Source organism: Lissotriton vulgaris, chromosome 7, assembly GCF_964263255.1.
Source record: "Lissotriton vulgaris chromosome 7, aLisVul1.2, whole genome shotgun sequence".
NCBI lineage: Eukaryota > Metazoa > Chordata > Amphibia > Caudata > Salamandridae > Lissotriton > Lissotriton vulgaris.
The window spans coordinates 1,755,934,414-1,755,955,383 of NC_141695.1; the positions used below are offsets into that span (position 1 = coordinate 1,755,934,414).

The 20,970-nt window shown below is 48.6% G+C and overlaps 1 protein-coding gene across 1 annotated transcript in view; it reads left to right on the top strand.

The window, feature by feature from the left end:
* The window catches only part of LOC147706591 (cell adhesion molecule CEACAM1-like), a 261,490-nt gene that overhangs the window by 75,710 nt on the left and 164,810 nt on the right, over positions 1-20,970 (top strand). The gene's annotated exons all lie outside the window — the stretch shown is intronic.

Consider the following 20,970-nt stretch of genomic DNA (forward strand, 5'->3'; position numbering starts at 1 on the left):
AATTCTTGGGTGATAAAGACAGTGCAGCGTACAGAGTAGTGGACACCTGCCGAAAAATGTGCAACCATTTCAGCCATTCTTTTAAGGCCCGGAAGCATCTGAGGAGCCTGCTATATGAACGTCAAATGCCAGTGAAAGCACTCATCCATGAGGTGGTAACACGTTGGAACTCAACCTTCTACATGCTTGAGCGTCTGTATGAGCAGTATACGGTACTCGATCACTATTTCTTAACACAGGGTACAGCTCAGAAGAAGGACCTGAGGATGGGTGCGGCGCAATGGAACATAGTTAAAAGCCTGACACGCATGCTTCGTCCTTTTGAGTTCTTCACGCGTGCAGTCAGCAAGGAGGACTGTAATTTTGGAAAAGCTATCCCATTGTTGTACATGCTGGAGCACCAACTGAAGGAGGTGTGTTCTGTGTTTGAAAAAGATGAAAAAAACCAAGACCCTTTTGTTCTGGCTGAGAAATTATTAGAGCACCTACAAGGTGATGAACGTCTTAAAATGATCCACTCAAACCAGCATTACATTTGTGCTACTATTCTGGATCCACGCTACAAAAAGGCGCTGGCAGGTCAAGCATTCTTTCCTTTTGCTGATGAAGATGTTACAAAGTACAAACAGTGGATAGCCTCCTCAGCCAAGAGGTTTGAAAGAGAACGGCAGCAAATTGAAGGAAAAGGCAGTACATCAGCATCAGCAGGCCATCCCCAGTCACAACAATCCACTTCTGCACCTGTGGCTGCGGCACAAGTGACCTCTCAGCCGTTAAAGAGACCGGCAACCGGATCATCTGCACCACCAGACACAACAGTAACATTGGAGGCTGAAGAGGATTGGCTAGCTCGGCTTGGGTTTGGTTCTCAAAAGGTCACAGCAACAGCTAAGCAAAGTGGATAAACCTTGGAGGAGAATCTTGATTCGATGGTGAAGGACTATCTGAATGACTCAACAGAGGTCTATGTTAATGCTGACCCATTGGCGTATTGGCATGGGAAAAAAGAATTGTGGCCACAGCTCTCCAACCTGGCTTTAAACTACTTGTCTTGCCCACTCGCAAGCGTGTCTTCTGAACGGGTTTTCAGTGCTGCTGGTGGCATTGTAACTTCCAAACGGAGCCGCCTCTCGCCCAAAAATGTGGAGAGGTTAACAATGATCAAGATGAATTAGCACCTCATACCACCAGATCACAGAGTACGAGAAAGCGCGCCGGATGAAGACGAGGTGGACAGCAACATAGATGAGGGAATTTCTTCTCTGTCAGGTGGCACTGAGCTCACCCTGCCTGAATTCGCAGAGTATGATGACGAAGCCTTATTCTTATTCATGGACCGTGATACCGAGCCCTGAAAATAAGACAATGAATCAATAACTTTCTTGTTCGTCCTTATTCACTTTTATTCCTGTGTGTCTGTCTTTCTTTGTTGTGCACAGTTAATATATTTCAAACTTTAATCACCTAATCACAAAAACAAGCCCATCAGCAGAACTGTCTTCACTTGTTTGCTTATTGATTTGAAGGTGCCGCAGTCTGCATTCCTCAGGTTCACAAGTTCAGAAGAACATGCTCCTCTATCCTCCTCCTCCAGACTCCTATTTCCATCAAAGCAGAGGACTGGTTTACGCCCAATGAAGAAAGACTCAGCACTTATGGGGGTGTTGTTCTACCTCTTTGCGGGTGAGTTGACAGCTCTGGGGCCATTGCTGGGAAGTTCTAATACCGGATAAAAGTGGTTTGGACCAAATCCGAGGCGGAAATTGTTTTGTGTTTTTGCTGACTTGCTTGCCTTTGAGGTGCTCTTAGGGGGGGTTCCGTCTGTTTGTGGGTGAGTTTCGGGGTCTGTGAGCACTGCTGGGACACTCTAATCTTGATTCCATTTGCTTTTCAGGAAATCCGTGGTGGCAAACTGGACTTATGGCCTAGCTACACAGCGCGTTTGGACCGAAGGCCGAGAAATATTGTAAGTAGGAGATGTTGCTTTTGGCCTGTTTGGGGGTGTTATGCTTTTTGGCGAGTGGGTTGGCGGGTCTTGGGGCATTCCTGGGAAGGTCTAATACCGGGTAGAAGTGGTTGGGACAAAATCCACACCGATTTTTTTTTTGCTATTTCTGACATTTTGCTCAATGTAGGGTTTCGGGGGCCTGTTTGGGGGCTTCCTGGTGTTTGTGGGTGGGTTTCGGGGTCTGGGCGCACTGCTGGTTATATATACTTTACTTTGCAAGAGGTTTGAAGCAAATCCATGGTGGCAGAGGGGAGTTAGGGCCTAGCTGCAGAGCGAGCGCGGAGTGATTTGGGAAATTTGGAAAAAAATGACTAGGTCCCCATTTTTGTACTTTTGCTCTTTGGCTGTTTGGGGGTCTTCTACTCATTTTCTCCTGGGTTGACGGCTCTGGGGCCATTGCTGGAAAGCTCTAATACCGGATAAAAGTGGTTCGGACCAAATCCGAGGCGGAATTTTTTTTGAGTTTTTGCTGACTTGCTTGCCTTTGAGGTGCTCTTAGGGGGGGTTCCGTCTGTTTGTGGGTGAGTTTCGGGGTCTGGGAGCACTGCTGGGACACTCTAATTTTGATTGCATTTGCTTTTCAGGAAATCCGTGGTGGCAAACCGGACTTATGGCCTAGCTACACAGCGCGTTTGGACCGAAGGCCGAGAAATATTGTAAGTAGGAGATGTTGCTTTTGGCCTGTTTGGGGGTGTTATGCTTTTTGGCGGGTGGGTTGGCTGGTCTTGGGGCATTCCTGGGAAGGTCTAATACCGGGTAGAAGTGGTTGGGACAAAATCCACGCGGAAAAGCCTTTTGGCACTTTCTGTAACCTAGGGTTCCTTATGGTTAGCCCTAGCAGCAGGATTGCATGTGTTTCGGGGTGTTCTAGATTTTTGCAACTGAGTTCTGGGGTCTTAGAGCACTCGTGAGAATGTGTAATTTTGGTTGCAAGTCATTTGAAGAAAATCCATGGTGGGAAAGGGGGGATTTGGCATAGTTAAAGAAAGCCTTTGCCACTATTCTTAACTTAGGGTTCGTTAGGGTTAGCAGTATTTCTATTGCATGTGTTTGGGTGGGGGGGTTTTAGAGTCTTGGAGCGATGCTGGCTATGGATACTTTTGCTTGGTTGCTTGCAAGTGGTTTGAATGCAATCCACGGTGGGTAAGGGGGTATTTGGGCCTACTTTTACTTTCAAAGTACGTTTTGGCACCAGTTTTCTGCTAGGCCTCGTTTTTGGAGATTTGATTGGGGGTCTTCTACATTTTTGCGACTGGCGCTTTAGTAAGGTTCTGGGTGGGAGCACTGCTGGGAAGATCTAATTTTGTTCTAAAACACAGTTTACAGTACACCTAGATTGAGGGGAAAAATCCGCTACATTAATTTGCCCATACTTATTTATCCTTCAAAAGGTGACTCAGACAGAGTACGCACTTTCAAAAATATTGTACTGTCTACTAGGAAAATCAAAGTGTGACTTTTTGCACTCCACAGCCTACATACCTTATATTTATTTATCAGTGGTGTTGTAATATTATATCACTTCCTGTTTTTCGTTGAATAATTACAGGCCGGGTTTCAGTCTGTGTAATGGGGAAAAAAGGATGGAGTCAGGCTTCACATTAGCGAGCCGCAATTCAGCATCCGCCAGGCAGGCAGTGGACAGGGTGTCTTCTGGTCACCAACATTGATGGACGAAGCGTCAGCTGCAATGGAGGAGTGCCGCTAATAAGAGGATTTTTTTTCTGCATGCAACTTACTTACCAATTTCAACAGGACAACTACAACAACATACAGATACAGTACCCATTGTGTTTTTCTAAGACTGTGACTGCATTTCTTGGATCTCTCTCTGCTTCTAAATTGATCCCTTAACACATCACTTAGTCCACTCCACAATCACATCTGCACCACACATAGTCATTTGTAAGTGCTCCTACGTAATTCGCAAGTCGCAGCACACCCCAGCCCGTAGAGGACTGGGATGGCCCCAATGATGAAGCATATCACCAAGGGGCAACCCTGGTGAGTGAGGGGACACCTAGAAAAAGAGCAATTTCTCCTTTTCTATCTACTATACCTTCCAGACCAACCCCATTGAGTGTTGTGAATGGATTTATAGTGACCAGCAAGGCTCTCAGGTATCTGGCAACAGAGACCTTATGTTGAATATAGTTATCAATATTTCCACACACGCCCTGTACGGTCGCATTCTTTCTTCCACAGTTGTCGAAAGTACTACTTACTTTTCACTTACATGCATGCAGTAGTGCATGCACTTTCAAAGATTGATGGATAGGTTTGTACTTAAAGATTTGTTTATGTTCACAATTGTTTGTCCATGCTGTGCTATTTTTTCTTGTCTCCCAAAACCTTTCCCAAAAACCCCCGTACCCATCCATTTTTCAAACCCTAACCCTCTTCCCCCGGGCTGTGTGGTTTTGATTGATGTGTGACTAAATTACAGCAATAAATCCACACACTTGCTGGGGAGGATAAGGTGATAGCAACAGGCTGGTGAAGAAATCCGAGGATATATTCTTACTCTGCTTGACAAAGACCCATGGCTAATGTCAAAGAACTTCAACCGAATTAGTAGTTATACTTTACCATTTGTTAGGCTGCAATGTGGCCCTGTTCTAGTGTACTTCTGTCACCTGCTATATTCTCTATTGTACCGTTGTATTGCTCAGGAGGACAAACCAGATTTCATTTTCTTTTTTTTCATAGGCATGCGACTGCCACTGTGTCACACCACTAGTACCACCGCTATGAGGAAATTTTATCTGCCCAGGATTGCCAACCTTATTCGCTTTTTCCCGTGGAGCCAGCCCTGGGCCTAGCCCTACTTGCAAACAGAAATTACAGGTAAGATAGGCGTTTGGTTGGAGGTAGTATAATGGAGTATTAGGAGAGACGAGAGATTGACGGTAGTACTACTAAAGTCCTAGGACTATTCAGGAAAACAAACTTACTGTTAAACCCCCACCCACCAGACTCAAAAGCAGTAAAAAACAGGTATGGTCAGATAAAGTTTCAAAAAGTATACTTTTATAGCCCTAACAAAATAATCTCCCGCAAGACCCTCCCTAACCCCAACGATTGTCCTTCAAAAGTCCCCAAAAAACCCAACTCCCAATTCCCACCCCCCAAAAGTCTCTAAAAAAGGGGCAAGGGACACTATGGCAGGGTGCTGTTGGATTTAGCAGTCAGGGCATCATGCTCCTTGCGGAGGGTGGCATGTTCGAAGCGGAGGCCCTCCACCAAGTTCTTATAGTTCAGGACCTCCTGCTCCAGGTAGGACAGTCTGAGGGATAAGCGGCGCCGGTGTGCCTTGCAAATCCTGTGAGGGGCAACTGCTTTCTTTGCTGCTCGGCGGTGGCGTTTGGCTTTGGTAGCCCGCTGGAGCACTGCGCTGGCTGGCAGCCCGCACGGAGGAGGATGCAGCTGTCCCAGTGGACGTTGTTGTTGTACCAGACTGCGACTCCTCCTCCTCCAGGGCCACCAGCCGCCGATATTCAGTGACAGTGGCATCCAGCCTCCGTTGCCGGGCCATTCGAGCCAGCTCCTTCCTCCTTGATGGTCTCTTGGATTTGGAAGGAGCAACTACATGAAGAAAGAAAGACATAGTCTGTAACCAATGCTCCTTAAGATTAACACAAAATGATTGAGCAGAAAGTTGTCACAGTACAAGTAGCAAATTGAAAGCACAGTACATAACTATTGAGGACAGTATCTATCTAACCTCCCACTTCTTCATCCTTGCTCTAACATTAGTGGGAGTTTAAGGAACAAATTCTACGAGCACTATGGACTTCCATTACAGTCGACTATGACAGTACACCAGTCTTATTCTTCTTCTTCTCTCTTGTTTAGGAAAATTGGTACGTTATCTTATGCAAGCCGGCATAATGCCAGCGCAGTGAACTTGCACCCGAGAAAAACAGACGCACACCATGGTGAGTGAGACAGACTTGCGTTACTGTACCGGTCAAGTACATGCAAGTGGTGAAGCTCTTACTTTTGTATTACGGGTGGCACTGAGAATAATCTGTTAAAAGGGCTACTGCTTAATTAATTTAGCTTTCACCCTACAGTGCAAATGAGTATTAGAAAAGGAAAATGAAGAAGCTAAATTATCTGATTATCTATCACTTCACATGGGATGTATTTGATGACATATGGGATGACTTTAGGTGCTTTGCTTATTATTGAGTGAACAGTGATACCCCCACACATGAATGACGTACTACTACTAAACTAAAGTTATTAAGAGAGGTAGGGAGTGTCCACCGTAATAACCGGATATATGCTGTGCTTGCAGTTGCAATACAAACTACTGCTACTATTCATGGTAGTATTTGGACAACATTACAACTTCTTTTCCTTGCCTTTCCTACACTGGAACGGACGTGCGGGTGCGGTGTTACATGCTCTTTAAAGTAACACTTAGTTCATCCAGTGACCGTCTACTCTCTCTAGATACACATATGCTATCTAAGAGTCAGATAGTACCATGAATGATCCAGGCATCCATCCATTCAAAGTATATGCACACATACAGTTTCTGTCTCACCCACCCAGGCTGTTCTCCTTCCACCCATCCTTGCTTCATCATTCACTCAGCCATGCACCATACCATATTCATTCCTTCCCAGGGGACTAAGCAAACACATATCATTCTTCTTTGCCAGTCATCATTACATTTCTCGTCCTTCCACACTTACTTACACCCTTCTTTCGCTTTTCGTTCATCCCATCCATCAAGTTCACCTCAGATCTGATTGGGATTCTTCTCGCCAAAAACTTCACAGCTAAGTCAAAGTACATTTAGAGGAGGCTACTACCTGGTTTATTTATAATACACCCGTGCAGAAAGCACACTCTGCAGTCTTCAATCTCAATGAGTAAGGAATGTATAGCTTACCTCGGCCCGCCACCACCGTGTGAACCCTCATAGGCATGTCCTTGTCCGGCACTTGCACCGCCTCCTCCCCAGAGTTGTCCTCCTCGTCCAATGCCGCCACCACCTCCGCGCTGGCCCCGTCTCCAGATGTTCCACCTACAAAGTACATTTAATAATGTTAGAATACACCACTCACTACTATATATTATTTGGTCTAGGAGGAAGAAAGAAATGTGAAAAAAACAGTATTCAATGTAATAATTTATGACTGTGTACTCTAAAGTAAAAATGTCCCTTTTTCCAAGGAAGGCTGTTGTCTTGCTGCACTTTTTGGCACAACTGATGAATGCTTGCTTTATATTTTTAACACGCACCACTTTTTCTCCTAACAGACAGAAGCTTGACTTCTAAGAACACGAGCAGGATCAAGTTCAAACCAGGTGAGAGCTCGGCTCGACAGCAAGAAATGTGTCCAATTAATCGTCAGCACTAAGCACTTTTCCATTTTCAGTTAAACGTTTACTTTTATGACAAACTTGATTTTAATAAATGTGTTTACTTTTAATAAAGCTTTTAAACTTAAATAGACTCTGTGGTTTTTGGTCCTCCAGACTAGAGTGGATGAGCTAAAGGTTTTGGAATTTTTGCAAGCATGAGTCCGTGCCTCTGCCATCGGTGACTTTGGGAGCTAAATGACTCTGCCACACTATCTAGTCAGTAAGGAGATTGGGGGTTCAACTACAAAGTCTGTTATCACTGAGGTATGTGGAAAGTCTAACAGCACATATTATAATTGATAAGCTAAGCAATGCATTATTTAGTGTCCATAGTTCTGTTTGTGCAGATTTGTCCCTGCAACAGTAGTAGAATGGATTGTCCTCCTATCCAAACCAAAAGTAAAGTAGTATCTTATTCTTTCTTGGTGGTCATTCACCTTTTTATTATTGGCAATTGTCAAAGCATAAACATTTAGAATACTTGAAAAGACATTATGGACAATCCCAGAGGACTGCACTGGGAGTCCAAAGGAAATGCCAAATGTGCAATCTTAGTTAGCTACACAGACAGACTAATAAGAATAATCTAGTAATACCACACGGAGTCATAGTCGAGGCAGGATAAGAATTTAGATCCTGTCTACAAGAAGATCAAAGACGATTTAGAAAAAATCGAATGAGGAACGCTAGGAAAAAATAAGTACTCTATATTAAAATTAAAACTTACTGGGGCCAGCAAAGGAGCCCTCGCCTGCCCGGTCCTGGCCTGCATCGTCAACAGCACCCTCCTCCTCCTCCTCCTCCTGTGTCCTCCTCTTGCCCCTGGGGGAAGCTGATGTACAACATGAAAGAAAGAAAAACAGAAAACATGGATGATATTTGTCAACCAAATCAAACATTTCAAAAGAACTAACAAAATATTTTTGCTAAATAGCAAATAGACAACTACTCCACGGGATATATTATTGACCAATCTCATGTGGTCGACTACGTTATTACTTTAGTATTGCTTGATTTGCAGACCGTCGAATTGGAAACTACCTTATGTAACTCACTAAACAAAGTACTAAAAAGGTTTGCCTAGGATTGGCAGGCAGCAGTCTGCAGCACGCAAAGTGACAGCCAAAGTCCATTGTGATTGAAGATCAGCGACAACACTAAAGTTTCCTACTACATTAACCAGTCATTAAAATACTCAAACTATCAATCCACCACCACTATTTCTTCTTATCGCCAGGTGTACAAAGGAAGGACTGGACTTGAGTCTGTAGAGGCTGATTTAGAAGCTCCTTGCGGCTCTTTTGCTCCATTGTTGCGTGACTTTTGTGACGCAGCGGCAGCACAAAAGAGGAACAATGGTGCGGCGTATATTAACAACTTGATGCATATGGGAGATGCATCACGTTGTAAAGCCCTGCGCCAATAGGGGGCGTTCCGGCGCAAGCGAGGGCGTTCCTGCGCAGGAATGCATCCTAAAAGTGGCTGAGGGAAATCTACAAGATTTCAATCAGTCACTTTGAGGACAATGATGCGTGACTCAAACCCTGCGCCTGCTTGAAGCAGACGTACGGCTTGACGCAGCATTGGGGAGATAGGGCACCCCAGAGCATTGATGGAGCTGCACCATCATTGCGACGCAACTCCAGCAATGCGCCGCCTTTACGGCACAGATGCGTAACGCTTTGGTGACGTTTTGGGCCCATGGTGCGCCGCATTGTAAATACGGCGCCCCAATGGGTGATGGTGGCATGACGCACAATTACTGGCGCATCCCTGCTACTTTGCAGGGATGCGCCGGTAATTAAAAATCTGAACCTTAGTGTGTAGCATTACGCAGTTCTTTAAACTACACTCATACATAATTTCACAGGCCAATGAAATGAACACAAAATCTAAAACAAATAAGCATAGTAGCAACACTACTGAGAAGAAGGAGAGCAGTGTACCTGAAATGCACAGAAGATTTTGAAATATAATTTACCTACAATGTAATGAGCAGCATTATTGCTCTTGGTAAAAAACAAAAATTTGCAATATAATAACACAGCAGGAGAAAACAGAGTAGTAAAGATTGAAATAGCTACTACTACTCACCAAGCCCGGGGATCTCAAGGCCAAGGAGGTCGAGCAGATCTCGCTCACGGGTCAGGACATCCGTCCAGCGGTGGGTGGCCTGGTTGTAGGTGCCCCAGACCCGAGAGTGGTGGTAAATGGCCTGGCACACCTTCTCCCACCGCTTCCAGCGCTCCCGGATCCCGTACTCGGCACTGATCTTGCCGCCTCCCATGATGGTCCTGGGGAGGTGGCGCTGAACATAAAAAATGAGTTGGCCCACCTCCTCCGGGCTAAAGATCTCCCTGGGCACGACCTCCTCCCTCCTCAAACGCCCGCACGGGAGCCGGACACGGGGTGCGGGACCCTTCCCCTTCTCTGGATGCTTCCCGGCTCCCTTCACCATGGTCTGGGCGAAAAAGAATAAAGAAAATAGAATAGGGAAGAGAAGAGAAGAAAAGAAAAGAAAAGAGTTTAAAAAAGTAGCTTAAAATTAACCAAAAGTAGCAGTAAACACAAAAATATAGGGCTAGAAAAATAGAGGGATAGATAATAAGTAAAATAGATCGAAAAAAACTTCAAACAAGCAAAGGATGGCAGAGATTTGGAGAGGATACAAAGACCATGCCCAGAACCATAGCAATGAATGAGAAACAAGATGGCCGCGCCCGTTCACGACCGCGCGGGTAAGTTCGCGCGAGATTTTGCTCGCGAACACTCGCGAAACTGTACTGGCAAGCCGCACACTTTGCGAGATTACACTTCGCGCCCGGAAACAGAAATACGTCAGGCAAACAAGATGGCCGCACCTTTGAACGACCGCGAGGGTAACTTCGCGCCTTGCGCTACGAGCGGCTCGCTAAAACGCACAAAACCTTGCGAACTAACACGCCGCAAAAAAACACATCGCATATTCGCACAAATTCGCGGCTTCCGAATCCGATCTCGCAAGTGCTCGCGCCCCGCGAATCCCGCGAAATTGCAGTAAAACGAGTTTTGCAAAACTGAAAGCACTCGGCAGGTGCAAGAGTTCAAACTCATCATTAGTAACCATTCCCTGTAGTGCTTCCTGACTGGGGCCCCTCCAGAGTTCAGTTGCTAGTTGCAACAATTGTATGACCCTGCTCTGACCCTCACAGCAGGCTCATAGAATAGCTACAAGTAGGCCACAAAGGTCCTGGAAAAAAAAATGCACTGCAACAGAAAGCAAATTACAGATAAGGAAGCAGGTGCCAGACTGGAATTTTAAAACAGTGACACATTAATAAACTAACCCCAAATTAATTCATGTCAGTTGAAGCAGGGCTGGTGTGCTTGCTTTCCCCCCCCATAATCTACAGTGATGATGAACCAGAGGGTGGCATTGATGTAACAGAGGGTGGCATGGGTGAAACAGAGGGTGGCAGTGGTGAAACAGAGGGTGCTGGGAACCTGTGATGATGAACCAGACGTAGAAACAACATAATTGCGACCGTTGCGAGCCGAAATGTAAGTTCGCAATTGCGAACTGGTACAAAACCCTTGCGAACTGGCAGAAATCCTTGGGAACACCCCAAAAAAAAAATCCGCAAATTCGCGAGAATTCGCAGATTTTGCGGATTGCGAGTTCGCAAATCCGCAAAATTCGCAAACGCGAGATTCGCAAAATTTGCCCATACTTAATCCTGGGACATAGCTGGGCTACACTGAGCCTCTTCCACCACGCTGGGCTGGAAGATACCTGAACCACTACTTTTGGACTCACTCACTAATGACTCTAGAGAACCTCTAGCACTCTCCCAGTGGTCTGCTTCCTCTGCAAGCTCACTTGCCTCAGACAATCCACACCCCAACAGGTGTTGGCGCAACCCTGGTGAACAACAACTGAGCAGGTGCTCTTTGACAATCATTCTGAACAATACGTCAAAATCATCTTCTGTGTGAACCTGTACCCAATCAAACAGTGTCCCACAACATTCATCCTCAAACTCCTCCCAAGACTAGTGAGACAGTTTCCTACTGCCCCTGAATTTCAACCTTAACTCCTCCTCTTGGGAAACAGGTACCAGACTGGGGGAACTGGGAATGGGACTTCTTGTACTGGGCTCTCTAGAGCTGCCACCACTGGACTCAACCCTCCCTGGGGAGTCCAGAAAACTACAACTGCGCGCGGGGGATAGTCTACCCTCCAGAGCTAACTTCTCTCTGGTGAAGGCCCTCTCAGCCTCCTCTATCCTCTCCTGCGCTAAGACCTTCTCAGTCTCTAACCTTTGTTGCTCAAGGGCCAATGTCCTAAGACTCAACTCATGAGCCCATAACAAAATTTTATCCTCTAAGGCTAACTTCCTATTCGCCTTTAGGGACAGGGGAAGGGATGATGCACTGCCTCCTACGCTGGACCCAGCAAGGGACTCCCTACATATGGGGTCTTCACTCTCTACTGGCGTCCAGGTACTGTCATCTTCTTCCTCCTCTTCTGAATCTTCAGGGCTCCCCACAGACCCACCACCCTTATGGTATGAGGCCCAGGCCCTTAACGCACTGTGCTCAAGATCCCCTTGGTCCTTAAGCCATCTGACCAGGCGGTCACTAAGTTCGTAATAGTTTGACTCACCCCTCCCTTTGTCTCTTTCTTCACAGAACCTTTCCAGCTCCCACTTACTGTAGGTATCTAGATCACTGAAATCAAAAGCAGACTCCATTTTGGCGGACGTTCTAGAGAAAAGATTACACAGGGAACATAGGGGTCTGAGCTTAACACAGGAGTCCACAATTCACAAAGGTATTCAGCAAGTTCCATATCCCAGAGAACTCACCCTCACTTGTCCAGTGCAACACACCATTCATCCACACACAACCCCCCCTCGGACTGGTAAGGCAGTTTCTACCACCCCTGATTCCTCAACCTGACCACATGTGACACAGGTACCAACTCTGGGCGCAGGGCGGGGAACAAATGTACTGGACACTATTACGAAATGATACCTTTAGGAGAAGAAATATGGAACTTCTAAAAAAACAATAATCCCCAAAATGTGGTCATCTAAAATGCAGAGTTTTGTAGTGTGGCCAGTTGCCACTGCGGTACAACGCAAACACAAATCCGGATCCCACCGCTGCCACCAATGTTAGAAATGGGATCTCTGGCTGGCCAAGGCTCGCGCCAAAGTCAGTCAGAGGCCACCATTCCTAAGTCAGGGCAAGGGAGTTACACGTCAAGATAACCCCTGCTCACCCTCTAGGTAACGTGACGCGAGAGCAGCAAGGCTAAACTTGGAGGCTATGTAGGTTAAGTGTTTGCGCGCGCACCCAGCAACGACACCCAAGGCCCACCACAAAGGAAACTCCACACAAGGTTATATATAAAAATAGCCTTTGTATTATACCAAAACACATTAGATAAAAACACACACTTTACAATGTGCCAACAGGCACGGGCAGAATTTACAGGGGATATGTAGAAGACAGGGCCACATGGACCACTGTCAGGAATAAACACTTTTAGCACTAGGATACATGTTGGAAATAGCACTTGTTACATAGAATAATAATCACTTTAGCACAAAATAGGAAAATAGAGCACACAACCAGTAACTACTGGTAACAGGTAAGTTCCACCTACGCAACCCTAACCACCTTAGGAGAATATCACACAGGGAACCAGGACCTCACTAGCACCACCTGTACTAGCAAGAACAACCACCTAAGTATCACCATACATTTAGGAGTATAGGCACATTACACATGATGCATCAAAACACATTCAGAGGTGCAGGGAAGGAAAACACATGATGCCTAGACACATTCAGAGGTGTAAGAACAATTGCGCAGCACTCACATAAGTCACCACCTGTGACTGTACCCAGGCCAACTGGCCTCTCTAGGGCTAGGGCGCCCTGTGTCCCAAAGTCACGGGGGGCCTGAACGTGGCAGCTGCCCACTAAGTGCTGGGCAGCTGTGTAGATAATGAGGGCCAACGTTGGAGCCTTGCAGGCTCTGCGCCACTGACTGGGCCCTCAAGAGCCTTTCTGGGCTCTAAACACAATGTGGGCTGTGAGCCTCTCAGGGCTCTAAAACAACAATGTGGGCAAGGTGGGAGCGGCCCGGTGCCTTCCGGGGCCGCTCTACCACTGAGCAAATGGTGCCCTGGAAGACGTGAGGGCCTCTCTGGGCTCGGGACAAAAATGCGGCCCCCAAGAGCCTCTCTGGGCTCGCTCACAACTATGCCCCCTAGAGCCCTCGTGGGCTTTGCAGAACTGTGTGCCCGTCTGGTGGGAGTCCCCCCTCTGGGGACTCGGGAATGCCCAAAACCGCCGCCTAAGCCTCCCGGGCTCTCAACAACTCTGGCCTGCTCGTTGGAGTCCCACTCGGGGGACACCGGATCTCCAAGCTGCCGCCTGGACCCTCGGGGCTAAGTAAAGGAAGGAGGCCCCACTAAGCAGGGGGCGACCCGCTACCATACGGGGCCGCTCCTCAACTGACTCGGTGCCCCTGCTTCAAGATGCCCACACTCACCGGGCCTCTTGTCTCGCAGCGGTTCTGCTTCTTCCCCGGAGCTGCTTCTCTCTGGGGCTGCGGCCAGTCTCTTCTTTCGGTGCGGGGCTCTCCTCTCCTCATGGGAGCCCAGCGAGCGCCGGGCGCCTTCCTCCTTCTAGCAGTACTTCCCAGAGCGGGGTAGGCTCCCGCCTGGGCTTCCGGGTATCGCGTTGCCCCACCTGCGGCCTGCCTGACTTCCAGCCGGGCGGCGGTGTGGATTCCGGGCTTTCACACGGGGTGAGCTCCCGTCCAGGGAGCGGCAATTTCTCGGGGCAATGCCGGGTGGGCACAGGCTGTGAAAGATAAAGCGCCCCCAGGCTCTAACAGAAAATAAAGCGCTCAAAGGCGCTAGTAGAAATAAAGCGCTCCCAAGCGCTGTAGGGGACAAGTAAAGTGCTCCCATGCACTACAACAGCAAACAACGCGCTTCCAGGCGCTAGAAGCAAAGTAAAGCGCTATTAAGCGCTGGGGGCCAAAATAAAGTGCTCCCAGGCGCTAGTTGGCTCAAAAGACAGCAAAAGTCCTCCAGTAGGTGGGCGGGGTGAAGGCTGGGCCCAGAGCCAGCTCACAGGGTCCTCCTAGGCAGGGAGGCAATCCCTAGTGGCGGTCTTCCTGGCACCCAGCAGCAGCAGCAGCCCCCCTCAGATAGGATCCTGGAAGAGAACAGTTTGTAAGGGGGCACAGCCCCTTTTTATACAGTGAAACCCTTTGTCTTTGTGCATGGTGGGGGAAGAACCAGTCGCAGCTGGTCTGGGAGCACCCTTGATGTGCTCAGCCCCTCACTCTATTCACTGGCAGGGCTAGGGTCATCAGTCGCACCACAGGGGGCGGAGCCAGCATTGTGTGGGGAAAGCCCAGCCCTATTCAGGACCCAGGAGCACTCCTCCCGAGCCATCAGCATGCTAATCTCCACACTCACCACCGGGCAGACCCATCCAGACTCCTGGAGCCAGGCTCACCTGCCAGCTCCAGCCAATCACGTGCCAGCACACTCACTGCACACGCACACCCATGTCTAGAAGCGGCACTTCCACACTAGACACATTCACGCCGCACATATCATTGGGCACACGAGTCCGCACATACCAAACTCGAGCCTGCACACCTCATGCATCAGAAAGTACCACGGACACAGACATTCCCCATGCATTCCTATGGGAGGGCAGGCCAACCTTACTCCACACACTCAGAGTGCGCACTCACTTTACACTGGGACACAGTGAAAGTGCGCAGAAACCAAAAATCACTACCACCAATTCACATTCAAAAAGCAAAAGGTTTAGGGGTAAACCTGCCAGAAGGGCCAAGTCCAACAAGAAAGGTGCAAGGTAGAGGGGAGAAGGGTACAAGGCAGAGGGGAGAATGGTGCAAGACAGAGGGGAGAAGGGTATAAGGCAGAGGTGAGAAGGGTGCTAGGCAGAGGAGAGAAGGGTGCAAGGGGGAGGGGAGAAGGGTGCAAGGTAGGGGAAAGAAGGGTGCAAGGCAGAGGGGAGAAGGGTGCAAGGGGGAGGGGAGAAGGGTGCAAGGCAGGGAGGAGAAGGGTGCAAGGCAGAGGGGAGAAGGGTACAAGGTGAAGGAGAGAAGCATGCAAGGCAGAGTGGAGAAGAGTGCAAGGCAAAGGGGAGAAGGGTACAAGGTAGAGAAGGGTGCAAGGTGGAGGGAGAGAAGGGTGCAAGGCAAATTAGAGAAGGGTGCAAGGTAGAGAAGGGTGCAAGGCAGAGGAGAGAAGGGTGCAAGGCAGAGGAGAGAAGGGTACAAGGTAGAGAAGGGTGCCAGGCGTAGGGAGAGAAGGGTGCAAGGGAGAGGAGAAAAGGGTGCAAGGTAGAGAAGGGTGCAAGGCAGAGAGGAGAAGGGTGCAAGGCAGAGAGAAGGGTGCAAGGCAGAGAAGAGAAGGTATTTATTAAAGTCTAACGCGAGGAAACTGATGTGCTGTAAGTAAGTAGATTTATTTTGTAACACTTAAATGTTTATTTGAATTTACTTGAATCACTATTGCAACTGAAGACTTTTTTCTGATAATGATCGACTGCATTTTTGTGTTAAATATGACACACATTTAATCTATGAGGTTCCGTGAATTCTGAACCTGGGTCATAAAGGTCGTGGTTCCGTTACAATTTTGATAACAGCGAACCGTAAACAGTGAGCTCAGTAAGCATGAGTGTTTTCGTAATGTTACACCGATGGATTCACTGTGTATTTGACGATTTCGTCCTGAACCCTTGGGTTCCATTTTTTGTGCATAGCAGCCATTTTGTGATTGCCCTCACATAGGCTGATGACTGTGGCTGAACAAGTCTTTAGGACACATACACCTTAGCTTGAGTTTGTGCTGACTTCTGTTTGACCCGAGCAAGCTGACTCTATTGCCCGAAGCTAAACTCATTGAGCCAGTTCTTTGTTCAGCAGCTGGTCAAGATAGAGATCAAAGAGCAGGACATTGCTGTGTTTATGGTACATGCACACACCCTTCGATCTTGCTTCTCATCTGTTTCTGCTCCTTTCTTTATGGCTATTTATGGTTTGGTTGAGGTCTTTATTATGGGTTTGTTCAGCCTGTTCGAGCAAGAATGTTGGGCCTTCCCGTGTAATTTATGGTGGGCTGGACAACTGAAATGTGGGTTTGTCATCATGCAATGTTTTGTGGGATTGGTCAACTGTAAGGAATGTATGCCTGAAGAACAATTTTTGGCATAAAAATGGACGAACTGCTTTGTAAGTCTGAGCAGTCTCCTTTTAGTTACAATGGTTCTGTGTGGGCATACAGAACGATGTTCATCTTTGCTCGTGAAGTCTACCCCCTACGTTCTGTGAAAGATAATCCAAAGAATAGTGCTCTAGTTAAGGGAATAGTAGATATGATTAGAGGAATAGATTCCTATGAGACTATCCCGAGAGATGAGACACTAGCATACATCGGATGGAACATGACTGGATATGGAGTTAGTCTGAGTGTTAACCAGCGAGCGAAAAGATCCTCTCCGATTTGGATTGTACCCCATCAGGGTCATTACTGTCTGCAAGGTAATGGCAAGAATCCGAGAGCTTAGTTAGGGAAGAGTTTTTGCACTGAGATGTATGTTTTTGCGTCCCAGTCTTCTCTAGCGTTTCTAGCAGTTAAGGGTACCTATTTTGTCTGTTATGATAGAGCGTATACATGGGTGCTCCCTGATTTCTCGGGCACCTGTTTTGTCTCGTTCCTGTTGCCTCCTACGAATACAGCTGCGGCAGATTACCACAAGACGAGAGTTGTTAGAGGTGTCTTCAGTAAGGAAGATACCGCAGGACAAGAATTGGGAGATTTTCTGAAGGGTTTTCTGCAGTTTTGGGGACCTATGGTTAACAGCAGGAACATACGGCAATTGACGAGAGTGGTTGAGTCAACCATAGTTGAAACTGCCGGTGCCCTTAGTAACTTGACTGCTAAGCTCCAGTCGGATCGCCTTATGACTCTTCAGAACAGAGTTGCGTTAGATGTCATACTTGCAGATAGAGGAGGGGTATGTAAATTGATTCAATCGAGCTGCTGCGTTTTCATTCCAGACAACGCTACGACAGTGTACCAAGCCATTTCCAAGCTACATAAGATCTCCGAGTCTGTGCATGTGGACGGAGGAGATTGGTCGTTGATGGGATGGTTTTGGGAATTGTTATCCACTTGGGGATGGAAGATTCTGATGATCATTGGGATGGTAGTAGCTATCCTTTTCCTGTTCTGTCTTTGTGTACAGTGTGCTCCCGCTATATGTGGCCTGTGTGCTACTTCATGTGCAAGGAGACCTGTCTAGAGAGAGTTACTAAGTACTGGGATGATGCTACAGCAACATCTTGATGATCTGATGAATATAGACCTGGATTCAGATTTTGCCTATGTAAGGGCAAAAGGAGGGTCTGAGGTTCCGTGAATTCTGAACCTGGGTCATAAAGGTCGTGGTTCCGTTATGATTTTGATAACAGCGAACCGTAAACAGTGAGCTCAGTAAGCATGAGTGTTTTCGTAATGTTACACCGATGGATTCACTGTGTATTTGACGATTTCGTCCTGAACCCTTGGGTTCCATTTTGTGCATAGCAGCCATTTTGTGATTGCCCTCACATTGGCTGATGACTGTGGCTGAACAAGTCTTTAGGACACATACACCTTAGCTTGAGTTTGTGCTGACTTCTGTTTGACCTGAGCAAGCTGACTCTATTTCCAGAAGCTAAACTCGTTGAGCCAGTTCCTTGTTCAGCAGCTGGTCAAGATAGAGATCAAAGAGCAGGACATTGCTGAGTTTATGGTACATGCACACACCCTTCTATCTTGCTTCTCATCTGTTTCTGCTCCTTTCTTTAAGCCTATTTATGGTTTGGTTGAGGTCTTTATTATGGGTTTGTTCAGCCTGTTCGAGCAAGAATGTTGGGCCTTCCCGTGTAATTTATGGTGGGCTGGACAACTGAAATGTGGGTTTGTCATCATGCAATGTTTTGTGGGATTGGTCAACTGTAAGGAATGTTTGCCTGAAGAACAATTTTTGGCATAAAAAGGGACGACCTGCTTTGTAAGTCTGAGCAGTCTCCTGAGAACATACACCGTGTTGTACTTCTAGTACCTCTGTTACTGGCTGCAGCTAATAAATTTGACCTTTGATGTCACCAAGAAGTATCCTGTGTCTCTGTTTGCCAAGACAGGTGAATCCGAAGACTTTGGGCATGCCCCTGGCGCCGCTGGGTTTAAATCCCGGTTCTTCATCCACAGCAGTTCAATCTACACCATGGGTACTCATAGTACGGCCCGCCAGCGGCCCGGCAAGCCTTCCTGGGCGGCCCGGGGGACCTTGCAGACACCTGTGTTTAAAAAAATTAATTAAATTGTGTTAGCAAATACCGCCCCAGCAGCACGGACTCAGAGACTCTGCTCTGTGGGGGCTGGGGTATTCCACTGATTTCAAGAGGGGAGCTGCAGGGGTGCTAAGAGGTGAAATACAACAAAACCTCATTAACATGCAAATGGTCTTTTAAAGACCTGTGAAGTGCTCGGGTGCGGCTGTGTGTGCGCGCGGGGGAAGCTGTCTCAGCCTGAGCTGAGGGCTGACACACACACGGGTGAAATGACAGAGGGTGAGGGAGGGAGAGGAAGCCAGAGGGAGAGGGAGGGAGGGAGGGTGACAAAAGGAGGGTGGGTGAGAGAAGGATGGAGGGAGACAGAGGGAGGGAGAGAAAGGGAGACAGAGAGAGACAGAGAGAGGGAGGCAGAGAGAGAGAGGGAAACAGAGGGAGAGGGAGACAGAGGGAGACAGGGAGGAAGACAGAGAGAGAGATGGAGGGATAGGGAGGGAGACAGGGAAACGGAGGGAGGGAGGGAGACAGAGATGTGAGACAGAGGGAGAGAGACGGGGGTATAGGGAGGGAGACAGAGGGAGGGAGAGAGACAGGGAGGGAGACAGAAGGAGGGAGAGAGACAGAGGGAGGGAAAGGGAGGGAGGGAGACAGAGGGAGGGAGAGGAAGGTAGACAGAGAGAGACAGAGAGAGACAGAGAGAGGGAGGCAGAGAGGGAGGGAGACAGAGGGAGAGGGAGACAGGGAGGGAGACAGAGGGAGGGAGGGAGACAGGCTGGGAGACAGAGGGAGAGAGACGGAGGGAGAGGGAGGGAGACAGAAGGAGGGAGAGAGACAGTGAGGGAGACAGAGGGAGGGAGACAGAGAGAGAGAGGGAGACAGAGGGGGGGAGACAGAGGGAGGGAGACAGAGGAGGACGGTGACAGATTAGACAGAGAGAGGGAGACAGAGAGGGAGACAAATGGAGGAGAGCGACAGAGGGAGACAGACAGAGGAAGGAGGGCGACAGAGGGAGGAGGGCGACAGAGGAGGGAGGGAGACAGAGGGAGGGAGACAGAGAGGGAGGGAGACAGAGAGGGAGACAGAGGGAGGGAGACAGAGGGGGACAGAGAGAGGGAGACAGAGAGGGAGACAGAGGGAGGAGGGTGACAGAGGGAGACAGACAAAGGGAGGAGGGAGGCAGAGGGAGGGAGACAGAGAGGGAGGGAGACAGACAGAGAGAGCGTGATACAGAGTAGGAGACAGAGACTGAGGGAGACAGAGAGGGAGGGAGACAGAGGGAGGGAGACAGAGAGGGAGACAGAGGGAGGGAAACAGAGGGAGGAAGACAGAGGGAGGAAGACAGAGGGGGACAGAGAGACGAAGACAGAGGGAGGAGGGTGACAGAAAGAGACAGACAGAGGGAGAAGGGTAACAGAGGGAAGAGGACGACAGAGGCGGGAGGGAGAGGGAGGGAGAGAGACAGAGGGAGAGAGACAGAGGGAGGGAGACAGAGGGAGGGAGACAGAGAGAGGGACACAGAGAGAGGGAGACAGAGACAGAGGGAGGGCGAAAGAGGGAGACAGACAAAGGGAGACAGAGGGAGGGAAACAGACAGAGGGAGGGAGAGAGACAGAGGGAGGGAGAGGGAGGGAGACAAAGGGAGGGAGAGGAAGGGAGACAGAGAGAGGGAGGCAGAGAGGGAGGGAGACAGAGGGAGAGGGAGAAAGGGAGGGATACAGAGGGAGGGAGGGGGACAGGGAGGGAGACAGAGGGAGAGAGACAGAGGGAGAAGAAGGGAGACAGAGGGAGGGAGATACACAGGGAGGGAGACAGAGGGAGAGAGAGAGACAGGGAGGGAGACAGAGGGAGGGAAACAGAGGGAGACAGAGAGAAGGAGACAGAGGGAGGGAGACAGAGGGAGGGAGACAGAGGGGGACGGAGACAGAGGGAGACAGAGAGAGGGGACAGAGAGGGAGACAAAGGGAGGAGGGTGACAGAGGGAGACAGACAGAGGGAGGAGGGTGACAGAGGGAAGAGGCTGACAGAAGAGGGAGGGAGACAGAGTGAGGGAGACAGGGAAAGAGACAGAGAGGGAGGGAGACAGAGAGGATAGACAGAGGGAGGGAGACAGAGGGAGGGAGACAGAAGGGGACAGACAGAGGGAGACAGAGAGGAAGACAGAGGGAGGAGGGTGACAGAGGGAGATAGACAGA